General features: G+C 38.8%; 1 pseudogene; it reads left to right on the plus strand.

Moving 5' to 3' along the window:
* Positions 1-8,651, plus strand: part of LOC102848099 — a 126,974-nt pseudogene extending 118,323 nt beyond the window's left edge.
* The last annotated feature ends 4,196 nt before the right edge of the window (positions 8,652-12,847 follow it).

Genomic DNA, 12,847 nt, shown 5'->3' on the forward strand with positions numbered 1-12,847 from the left:
GTCAGGATGGATGGTGAAGAGATTGAGATTGTTAAAAGCTTTAGTTTGCTTGGCTCCACAGTCAGCACTCTTGGCTCCAGCATCCAGCAAACTAAAAGGCATTGCCATGGGAAAGTCTGCTGTTGTGGACCTCTCTAAAGTACCCAAGAGCAACGTAAAGTACTGGAGACTAAGGTGCATCTAATACAGGCCATGGTCTTTGCAATCACTTGTTATTGCATCAGAGAGTTGGACAATAACTAGGGAGGATAGAAGGAGAATTGATGCCTTTGAGCTGTGGAGCTGGAGAAGAGTGTTGAAAGTACCATGGACTGCCAAGAAAACAAACAGATTCATCGTGGAGAGGGTTAAACCAGGCTACTCCTTGGAGGCAAGGATTCTGGGGCTTCCTCTGACATACTCTGAACATGTTGTAAGGAGGGACAGGTCCTTGAAGAGGGACATCATGCTTGGGAGGGTGGAGGGACATCACATAACGGGAAGACCCTCTATGAGGTGGACTGATTCAGTGACTGGGGTGATCGGGATGGGTATGCCAGAGGCAGTGTGATTGGCACAGGATAGAGCAGGGTTTAGGGCTGTTGTACATAGGGTCGCTATGAGTCACAAACAACTCGAGGGCACATAACAACAGCAACAACAATTTGAAATGAATAAATCATTGAATGTGCAAAACTCTATCATTCAATCTCCAGCTTCATTTCTGTCACCAAATCCATGTTTTCCAGCTACTGATCCTTCTTCCCTGTTTCCAAGTTTTGCATTCCAATCACCCATTATTATCAATGCATTTTGACTGCATATTCGACCGGTTTCTAACTGCAGAAGTTGGTAGAAATTTTCTATTTCCTCCCCTTTAACTCTTGCTGTTGGTGCATGTATTTGAATGATAGTGGCATTCACTGGACTTCCTTGCATATGTATGGATATTATCCTGACACTCACAACATTTTATTTCAAGACAGATAAATTATTTTTTTTTATTATGAAAATAATCTCATTTTCCCCTCACCTTTTCATCCCCGGCATAGTAGATCAAATGACCATCTGATTCAAAATGTCCCCTGCTGAGCCATCTCACTTCTTCAACACCTAGTAAGTCAATATTTATGCGTTTCATTTCTTTTTTTAACAACATCCAATTTGCCTACATTCATGCTTCTCACATTCCACATTCCAATTACTAGTGTCTGCTTACAGCTGTTCCTCTTTCTTTGTGTTTCCATTGTCTGAGATCTCAGCCTCACTTGTCATGTCTGCTAGCGTAAGTGTGCTCTATTTACTGTACATAGGGTTTTCGAAGTCCTGTTATTTCAGAAGTGGATGCTCAATCCTTCTTCCTAGTCTGTATTACTTTTTTTTAAAGAACAGTATCTCACAGAGAAGCGTTTTACAGAAAGGAGCAGATGGAAAGATGTTTACAAAATTAGAGAAATGACCGATAGATCCACTGTTGCTACCCACCCTGTCCACATGTTTCTTGACCCACCCCTTTCCCTACTAAACCACTATCCCTTTCTACTTCCCCCTATACCATTCAACACCTCACTCCCCTTAACCAGTCCTTTATATGATGGCTTAAGTCTCAAGTTGTTGGGATTTCTGTGATTCTGAACACTTGATGCTGCTGCCAGTTTCTTATGATGAGGCTAGTATTTCTTGAATTTAAAGAGTCTCTAGGTACAACTATCAGGAAGGCTTCCTATCTCAGATAGTTCTGAGAAAAAGTCCTTTGTTTTGAACGTCTACTCCTTGTGGCTTAGTAACTCTTCTCTTCCATTTGCAGGAAGGTGCTGATCCAAGAGGATAGTTTCTCAGGAGAGAGCAATGTGTCCTCTAGAACTGGTGCATAATTTTTGTTTTATTGGCTCTTGGGCCCAAAATTATTTTAACTGGGACCCGTGGACTGTGGAGGCCTGCAATTGGTGCCCTTTACCTGCAGTAAAGTGGCAAGGTCTGCCAGGCTCAGAATTCGTCTCCTTCTCCAGTCCCAAACTATTTTAACTGGGAGCCCCAGCCTGTAGAAGCCCACAATTGGCTCCCTTTACCTAAAGCAAAGTGGCTAGGTCAGCCAGGCTCAGAATCCGTCTCCTCCATCAGTCCCAAACTATATTAACTGGGAGACCCAGCCTGCTGAGGCCTATGATTGGGATAGTATAGTTAGAAAACCCTAAAGACTCAGCAAGAAAACTAAGGGACACAGCTTACCAATTCAGCAAAGTGGTAGGATACAAGATCAACATACAAAAATCAATTGAATTTCTCTACAATGACAAAGAGAATACAGAACTGGAGCTAAGAAAAACAATACCATCACAATAGCTAATCACAAGATTAAATATTTGGGAGTAAATCTAACTAGAAATACAAAGGATCTATTCAAAGAAAATTGCAACACATTACTATAAGAAACAAAAAGAGACCCAGAGAACTGGAACAATATATCTTACTCTTGGATAGGAAGACTCAATATTGTGAAAATGATGATTTTGCCAAAGGCAATCCATAAGTTCAATGCAATCCCAATACAAATACCAATTCCATTCCTCAATGAAATGGAAATGGCAATTTCCAATTTCATCTGGAATGGAAAGAGACCCCAAATAAGCAGAGTACTCCTTAAAAAGAGAAACATGGTAGGAGGCATCTCACTCCTTGATTTTAAATCCTACTACACTGTGGTGGTGGTGGTGAAAACAGCATGGTACTAGTACAATAACAGACACATAGATCAATGGAATAGAGTTTAGAATCCAGAAATCAGCCCAACTACCTATTGTCAATTGATATTTTACAAGGAGTTGAAATCAGTTTTTTTAACAAAAGGTTTTTACCAAAGCTTTTTAACAAAAGGTGTTAGCAAAATTGGAAAATTATCTGCAGAAAACTCACGCAAGACCCACACCTCACACCATATACAAAACCAACTCAAGGTGGACTTAGGACTAGAACCAAAGACTATAAACTTCATCCAAGAAAAGCTTGGAAGACCTCTAGAATCACTAATCTTCAACATGAACAGTCTTCCTAGCATCCTGAAAACCCTACAACTAGGAGAAGATAAAATAGATGAATGGATCCTTCTAAAAATCAAATCCCTATGCACATCCAAAAACTTCTCCAACAGGGTAAAATATTTGGTCACGACATGTCTGACAAGGGACTTAAATATAGAATTTATAGAATACTTGAGCACCACAACAAGATAAACAACCCAATTGCAAAATGGGCACAGGTCATGAATAGACACTTCACCACAGAAGACATTCAGACGGCGAAGAAACAGATGAAGAAATATTCAAAATCCTTAGCTCTAAGAGAGATGCAAATCAAAACTATGAGCTACCACCTCACCCCAGTAACAACAGCAAAATTCAACAGAGCAGTAAACAACAAATGCTGGCGAGGTTGCAGAGAAACTGGGACCCTTATTCACTGTGGATGGGAGTGGAAAATGGTGCAGCCATTCTGGAAGGCAATATGGGGCTTTCTCAAAAGTCGGAAATAGAAATGACATTTAACCCAGCCATTCCAGTACTGGGAATATACCCTAAAAGAAACCAGAACTGCCACCCAAGCAGTTATATGCACACCAAGATTTATTGCTGTGTTGTTCACAACAGCAGAGAGTTGGAAATAACCCAAGTGCCCATCAATGAACAAATGGATAAAGAGGCTGTGGTTTATTCACACAATGGAATACTTGCAGCATTGAAAAACAAGGAACTCATGAAATATTATACAAAATGGTTGACCCTGGAGGACATTATGCGGAGTAAAATATCTCAGTCACAAAAGGACAAATATTGCATAATGCCATTGTTATAAAACAAGAGTGACATTGAGGTTGGGAAGAAATTAAAAAAAGAGGGGATAATGTACACTGTATTGAAACAGATGAGGGAAAGAACTGCTTAAAAGGAATATATGGTTAGGTATTATTTGCATGACAACAGTTCAGAATAAGCTGAATACTAAAGTGGACTGGGGGGTTGGAATTGTATAACAATGAAACCATTTTTTTTCAAAGAGAAAAGTGAACTAGGGGGAGGGGTGGACAGGAAGGAAAATGTGCAACAATGAATGAATGGAAATCCATGTTCTCTATAAACTTTCATTAAAATCTAAATGAAAAAAGGAAAATAAAAGGAACAACTATTTTGGAAAAAACCCCCCACCAAACAATCAAATAAGGTAAAAAAGACAGCATTTATTCAGGATAAATTTCACAAGGTAGGAAGGAATAGGATAGAACTATTGGAGACAAGAAAAACAGGGAGGATGTGGAAAGAGTGTAGTTATGTACATTGTAAATAATGTTATAAAACAAAATTTCTGTGAATGTTGAATGGAAACCCAACTTGTTTTTAAAACTTTCACTCAAATCATAATAAAAATAAATAAATATTAAAAAAATAAAAAGAAGAGAACTGATCCTAGCTGATCATCCAGGAGATTTTCAGAGGCAGTAAATCCCATGGGATTCTTACTCACATACTTTGGTCATATTGCTAGGAGGGGTTAGTCTTTGGAGAAGGACATGATGCTAAAAAGTGTGGAGGATTGGTGAAGGAGAGGAAGACCTTCGATCAGATGGACTGACGTGGTGACTGTCACAATGGGCAATTATGGGTCAGGAAGTGTTAAAATGGCACAGGATAAAACAGGTTCAGATCTTTTGTTCATAGGGTCGCTATGAGTCATACTTGACTCGACAGCACCTAAACACAACAACAGCAAATCTCATAGGAGGCAATTGTCCATCTTTCTCCCAGGGAGCAGCTAGTGGATTCAAACTGTGTGCCTTTGAGTTGGCAATAAAATTCCCTAAATCTAAAGGCCAAAAATCCAATACAATTTGTGCTTTTAAGAAGAGGTATATTTGGGCACATATACAGACAAGCAGTGAGAACAGCATTTAAAGACCAAGACAGAGATTAGAATCATGTATCTACAAGCCAAAGTACACCTAGGATTTCCAGGAACCACCAGAAGCTATGGAGAAATGAGGATTGTTTCCCTAGAGAGTTGAGCAAACACTTAAGTGGATTTTGCTCTTCTAATGCCAGAACTCTGAGAGATTATATATTTATATATTTTAAGCCATTTCATTTGTTTCTCCATAGGAAATCATGGTGGAAAAGTAGAGAGTCAGTGAAAGAAAGAGGGATCCTGAATGAAATAGAGTGATACATTGGCTACAGCAATGGGTTCAAGTGTGTCAGGGATAATAGGATGGTGCAGAATAGAACAAGGTTCAGATCTGTTGTTTATATTTGTGTTACTCAACTCAACTAAGGGCACTTCACAACAACAACAATATGCATGAAGTAAAGAATTTTGTTTTAATCAGTGAGATTGCCCCAGGGCCTTGTGCAGTTATTCTTCAAAAGGACCTTCAAAATTATTCTATCAATTTAAAAAATATAATCTTGGAATTTTTATTGGAATTGTATTAATCTTACACACTGGACTATAGCATGCATATAATAAATCTTTTGACTAAGTGAATTAAGGACTTTATAAAGACTAGATGACTAACAACTATCTTCATTTTTACTCAACACTGTCTCAGAAGTTCTAAAAAACTGCCATAATAAGAAAAAGTACCAAGAGATTTAAAACATGAAAAAGACAAAACTGCAAATGATCTGATTATCTTTCTAGACATTCTAAGACAGTCATCTAATCTAAAAAGAATTAAATATAAGAGAATTCAGTCAGGTGGCAAGTCACAAGTTATTAAAAAGTACTATCTGTGCTATAAAATAGAAATAAGCAGCTAGAAAATATTGTGAAAATAATATTACATCCTATAAAGTATATATAAATCACTTAGGAAGATAAAACAGAAATGTATATAATATATATGGAAGCAATTAAATGCTTGGGGACATAAATGAAGACTGAATAAATGCAAATTCATAGCATGTTCCTATATATGAATACTCGTAGTTCTAAAATGACAATTTTCTCAACATTCTATGAGGTTATGTAATTCCAGTAAAAACTCTAATGGAATATTTTTTATTGGCAAAATTATTTTAAAGGTCATTTTGAAGAAGACCTACATGCTAAAAGCTAATAATTTCCTGACAGAAAAGAGTAACAAGGATCATAGTAAGATTAGTGCCTTATCAAATATTAAAATATAAAATCACATTAATGAAAAATCCAACTATATCTTGATTATACATATGTACCAATGACCTAGAATAGAAAGCTCATAAACATCAATATATCTAAAAGCTAATATTAAGTTAAAGATGTCATTTCAAGCCATAAGCAAATACTTATGTAATAAATGTTAGGAAAATGACTCATTTTGAAAAGTTATTTCAATTCTCATTTTACTCTATTAAATTGCAGGATATTAAAAAAAATCACATATCAAAACAATAGTCTTTTTACTGACTCTCAAAAATGCAAACTCACTGCCATTGAGTCATTTCCTACTGACAGTGAAACTAATTCTCAGACACTCTATGAAACTTTGCAGCTATAATAATTATGTTAAACTCATCTGTTATGTGCCATTGGGTCGCTTGTGACTCATAGCAATCCTATGTACAACAGCTCTGAGCCCTGCTCTATCTTGGGTCAACCTCACTGTCTCTGACACACCTACCCCCATTGCCCCAGTCACAGATTCAATCCATCTCATCCAGGGTCTTCCTTTCTTCTGCTGTCCTTCCACTTTTCCAAGCATGACATCTTTCTCCAAGGACTGGTCCCTTTTTGCAATATGTCCAAAATATATCAGAGAAAGCTTCAGAATCCTCACCTGAAAGGAGCAGCCTAGTTTCATCCTCTCCAGGATGAAGCTATTTGATCTACTATCCACTCATGGCATATTCAATACTCTTCTCCAGCATCACAACTCAATGGCATCAATTCTTCTATTATGCTCAGTCATTGTCCAGCTTAGCATTATTAGTTCTTTGTTCTAGAATTTATACTTTCACTATATTTACAGAGTCCATATCTCCATTAGAAATTTTCATTTCATCAACTGTTTTATTAAATATATCAGCCACCACTATAGAGAGTTCTGGTGAGCTGCAATGTTAACCCAAAGGCAGCATCTTTGTTTCCGTTTGAATCACTACCAGTTCTTCCTGAAAGAGATAGGCAATCTTCTCCCATGCATTTCACAGTTTCCTAAAACCCACTGGAGGGTCTGCTATGAGTTGGTTCCAACCTGAAGACAATGAGAGAGGGAAGATAGTCACAAGTATTTAAATCACTGTTGTTGTTGTTGCTATGTGCCGTCGAGTCACTTGCGACTCATAGCAACTCTATGTACAACAGCTCTAAACTCTGCTCTGTCCTGTGCCAATCTCATTGTCTCCGACACACTCATCCTGATTGCCCGAGTCACCAAATCAATCTACCTCCCAGAGGGCCTTCCCCCCCTATACCTGCCCTCCACCCTCCCAAGGATGATGTCCTTCTCCAAGGACCAGTATCTCCTTACAACATGACCAAAGTATGTCAGATGAAGCCTCAGAATCCTTGCCTCCAAGGAGAATCCCGGTTTAACCCTCTCTAGGATGAATCGGTCTGTTTTCTTAGCAGTCCATGGTACTCTGGAAGGCTGTTTCTGTTGATTACATTTCTTTTCATTTTCAGACATTTAAGTTTTCTGTTCTGATATGTTCTTCTTATTAAATGTCATTGAGTTTGTCCACACTACTATCCACACAAGGGCCCATACAGCATTGTTCTGGTTCCCATCGTAACTTAAAGAGGAAACTTCCACAATATCCAGAGCCCTTGATGTCCTGCAGATGGAGGAGGAGGATGTCCTGAAATTGCTTGCTGCAGGAACCCATTTGGGGAGCACCAACCTTGACTTCCAAATGGAACAGTACATCTACAAAAGGAAAAGTGATGGCATCCACATCATAAACCTGAAGAGGACATGGGAGAAGCTGCTCTTGGCTGCTCCCACCATTGTTGCTATTGAAAATCCAGCTGATGTCAGTGTCATATCCTCCAGAAATACAGGCCAGAGGGCTGTCCTGAAGTTTGCTGCTGCTACTGGGACCACTCCTATTGCCGGGAGCTTCACTCCTGGAACCTTCACTAACCAGACCCAGGCAGTCTTCTGGGAGCCTCGTCTTCTGGTGGTTACTGATCCCAGGGCTGACCACCAGCCTTTGACAGAATCATCTTACGTTAACTTGCTCACTATTGTCCAGTGTAACTCAGATTCTCCCCTGTGCTATGCAGACATTGCTAACCCATGCAACAACAAGGGGGCCCACTCCGTGGATCTGATGTGGTGGATGCTGGCCCGGGAAGTCCTGTGTATGCGTGGCACAATCTCCCAGGAGCACCCATGAGAGGTCATGCCTGATCTGTATTTCTACAGAGATCTGAAAGAGATTGAAACGGAAGAACAGGCTGCTGCTGAAAAGGCTGTGACCAAGGAGGAGTTTCAGGAAGAATGGACGGCCCCTGATCCTGAATTCACTGCCACTCAGCTTGAAGTTACAGAATGGTCCAAAGGCGTCCTGGTGCCCTCTGTGCCGATTCAGCAGTTCCCTACTGAAGACTGGAGCACTCAGCCTGCAACTGAAGACTGGTTTGCAGCCCCCACCACTCAGGCCACTGAGTGGGTGGGCACCACCACAGAATGGTCTTAAACTGTCTTTTTAAAACTGGAAATAAGGTTGACAGAAAATAAGAGTTTGCTAAGATTGTGCCCCCCCCCAAAAAAAAAGTCATTGAGTTGACCATCAGCACACATTGTTTTCATTGTTTCCCACTGCAGATTTTCTTCTTTTTTTCCTCATCCTCCATTTCTCCAAGTATAATGTTCTTTTTCCAGAAATGGAGCCTCCTGACGATATGCCCAAGATTGTAAGGCAAGGTGTCAAGATCCTTGTGTCCAAGGAGTACTTTGGTTGCACTCTCTTTAAGACGGGTTTGTTTATTCTTTGACAGTCGACAAGATATTCAATACTCTTTACAAGAACACAATTCAAAGCCATCAACCCTTCTTCGGTCTTCCTTATTCACTGTCCAACTTTCAGATGCAGAGGAAGCAATTAAAAAGCCCATGGCTTACATGAGGTATACATTACTGTTTACACTAAAATCCCTGATTCATAACGTATTAAAGAGTCTCTGTCAGTCAATCTTCTCAACAGAACAATCCCTTGGAAGCTTGACTGCTGCTAGAATGTGGATCCAAGTAAAAGGAAATCATTGATAATTTCAGTTTTCTTCTACCATGATCTTGCATATTGGTCCAAGTGTGAAGATATTTGTTTTCTTGATGTTAAGGTGTAATACACATTGAAGGCAAGTACAGTATATAAAAACTTGTACAGATAATATGACCTTATTTATGCTAATTTACTCAAGAGTATTTAACTTGTCATAGCTACTTGCAACAGGGGAAGATCATTTTAATCTGGGCTTTGATTGAGATAATTTGAAGCTGTGTTTGCTGATATAGAGTTAAACTATTTCTGTTACAGTTTTACTCCTAGAATATAGACCTTAAATTGTCCAAATTGATCACAAGGGTTTTTTTTAAAAAAAAAAATGTCCAAATTGAAATTCTCATTTGTTGCCAAAACAAATAAACAAGAAGCAAACAAAACAGAGCGATGACTTGACTATCAGAAAGAATAATGACTGCAAGTCATTTAAGTAACTTTGACTATGTGACTGCATTAAAATTGTATTATTTCTCCATAACTTTTTATTCTGTATCCTGAACAAATTATTCAAAGGAGAATGAGCCGTCAGGATGCAAGGAAGATTTATCAACAAACTGTCTTATACAAATGATAAAACGTTGTTTACAGAAACTTAGGAAGCCTTGAAGCACTTATTGTAGAAGATCAAAGACTACAGCATTCCATATGGTTTACATCTCAATATCAAGAAAACAAAAATTCTCACCACTGGACTAGGCAACAACATGATGATGATGATGATGATGATGATGATGATGATGTTGTTGTTGCTGTTATGTGCCATCTAGCCACCTGTGACTCATAGCAACCCTATGTAAAACAGCCCTAAACTTACTCTATCCCTTGCCAATCGTATTGTCTCTGGCACACCTATCCTCATTATCCCAGTCACTGAATCAATATAGTTCATTGAGGGTCTTCCTCTCCTGCGCTGATCATGATAGAGAGAGAAAATATTAAAGTGTTAAATCATTTCATTTTACCTCCACAATTACCTCCCATGGTATTAACAATCTAAAAAATCAAAAGACATGTTGCACTGGGAAAATTTGCTGTCAAGAATCCTCTCCAAAGTGCTAAAGAGTAAGGATGTCAGTTTAAAGACTAAGGTGGACAATGAATAAGGATGACAGAAGAATAATTATGGCCTTTGAATAGTGGTATAGACACAAAATAATGAATATCCATGTGCCAAAGGAACAAACAAGTCTGTTTCAGAGGAAGTGAAAATTGGTTGCTCCTTAGGGGCAAGGATGGAGAAATTCCATCTCACATACTAAGAGAATGTTTTTGGCAAAGTTAAGTACTTAGAAAAAGACAACCTGCTGGGAAATGTCAGGAGTCTCAGAAAGAAAAGAAGAGCTTGAGTAAGATGGACTAGAATAGTGACTATAACAATGAGCTGGATTATGCTGGAGATTCTAGAATGGTACAACGTAAGGCCAAGTTTGATTTGTTGTTAATAGGTTCACTATGAGCCATAGTTGACTTGATGGCACCTACAACAACACCACAAAAGTGCCCTGAATTCATAATACTAATAAAGACAAATAAGAGAAAATAAGAACAAAACTATACTCATTATACACCACCAAACTCTGCTACTTAGGACTCTGAAAAATCATAATGATATTATTAAACGGTATTTCTGCCTACCTGGCACGAATGGTATTTGCTTGGTATATACTACTGAGTCAGGGCCAGCTCATGACTGTAAATCACGCTGGACAAGATTGTAGATCTTTATCCTGCAAAACTGGTGGATTCAAATTGCTTGCCTATGGCTTGGCAGTATAACTACTTACAACTAAGCCACTAGAGCTCCCTCAACAGTATTAGAGAATAAACAAATTGCCTGAATCAATTAATGAAATGTATTCTTTAAAGAATTCTCATTAATAACAATTAGAGGAAAAAATAGGGTGTCATCATTTTATAATGTCCTATGTAACTAATTCAAGAAATGGTTAATGGATAGTTGATAAAACATTGATAAGCAATTCACAAATAAAGACATTTATTTACATAGTTCAAGAGATAGTGAATTTTATGACAGACTAAATGGTTAATTATGGAGTAAAAAAATTATAGTTGCAATGTATAGGTAGGGTACTGTGATGGCTTAGTGGTAAGGAGTTGTACTGCCAATCCAAAGGCATACAATTTTAATCCATCTATTATTCTAAAGGGGAAGAATGGGCAATCCCCCAAGTGATTTACTGCCTCTGAAAACCTGTTAAATGGTCAACTATGGTTAGGTTCAGAATCAATATTATGTAACAACAACAATGTAAACAATGTATAGATTTATAGCTGTTGCTGTTATGTGCCTGAGTCAGAATCAGTCATACCTTAGTCCTGAAAGTGATATCTTTGCTCCTCAATAATCTGGAGAGGTCTGTAACTACAGACATTCCCAGTGCAATATGTCTCCTGATTTCCTGACTGCTAGTACCAAGTGTGTTGATTGCAGATCTAAGTAAGAAGACATTGTTGACAGTTTTTATCTTTTGTCCATCTATCATGATGTTGCCTATCAGTCCAGTGATAAGAATCTTGTTTTCTTGACATTAAGATGCAATCCACACCGAAGATCGCATTCCTTAATCTTCTGCAACGAGTGTTTAAAAGTCCTCTTCAATTTCAGGAAGCAAGTTGTTGTTGTTAAGTGTCATCAAGTTGACTATGACTGACAGTGACCCCAAGAACAACAGATCTGAACCCTGTCCTAGCTTGTGCCATCTTCACCATCTCCAACCCACTTAAGCACATTATTGCAGTCACTGTGTCAATTAATCTCACTGGAGGTCTTCCTCTTTTTCGCTGACACGCTACCTGTCCAAGTATGATATCGCTTTCCAAGAAATGTTCTCCCCTAGCAACAAGCCCAAAATAAGTGAGACAAAGTTTCACCACACTGCAATTTTTCCAAGACATATCTGGTTTTTGTGGCAGTTCATGGGATATTCACTACTGTTTTACAAAACCATTACTGAAATGCATTAACTCTTTTTCTATAATCCTTGTTCATTCATTACCTAATGGATGGGTACACTGTTATGTACCATCAAGATGCCTGTGACTTATAGCGACCCTATGTACAACAACACTGAACCATGCTCTATCCTGAGCCAACCTTATCATCGCCAACACACCTACGCCCTTTACCCAAGTCACTAATTCATCTCACTGAAGGTCTTCCTCTCTTGTGCTGTTCTTCCACCCTCCCAACCATGATGACCCTCTCCAAGGACTGGTCCCTCCTTGCAACATGTCCAAAGTATGACAGACGCAGTTTCAGAATCCTTGCCTCCAAGGAGCAGCCTCTTCAGGATGAAGCTGTTTGTTCTCCTAGCATTCCATGGTATATTCAATACTCTTCTCCAACACCACAACTCAAAGGCATCAATTCTCCTATTCACTGTCCAACTCTCTGATGCATAGCATTCAACTGTGAAGACCATGGCATGGACCAGGCACACTGTATTTTCCAAACTGATATAATTGCTCTTCATGACTCTAAAGATGTCAATGACAACAGACTTTCCCAAGGCAATTCATCTTTTGATCTCCTGGCTGCTGGTACCACGAGTGTTGATTGTGGAGCCAAGCAAATTGAAGCTGGTGACAAA

Source organism: Elephantulus edwardii, unplaced genomic scaffold, assembly GCF_000299155.1.
Source record: "Elephantulus edwardii isolate Elephantulus edwardi_28Jun2011 unplaced genomic scaffold, EleEdw1.0 scaffold00040, whole genome shotgun sequence".
Lineage (NCBI taxonomy): Eukaryota > Metazoa > Chordata > Mammalia > Macroscelidea > Macroscelididae > Elephantulus > Elephantulus edwardii.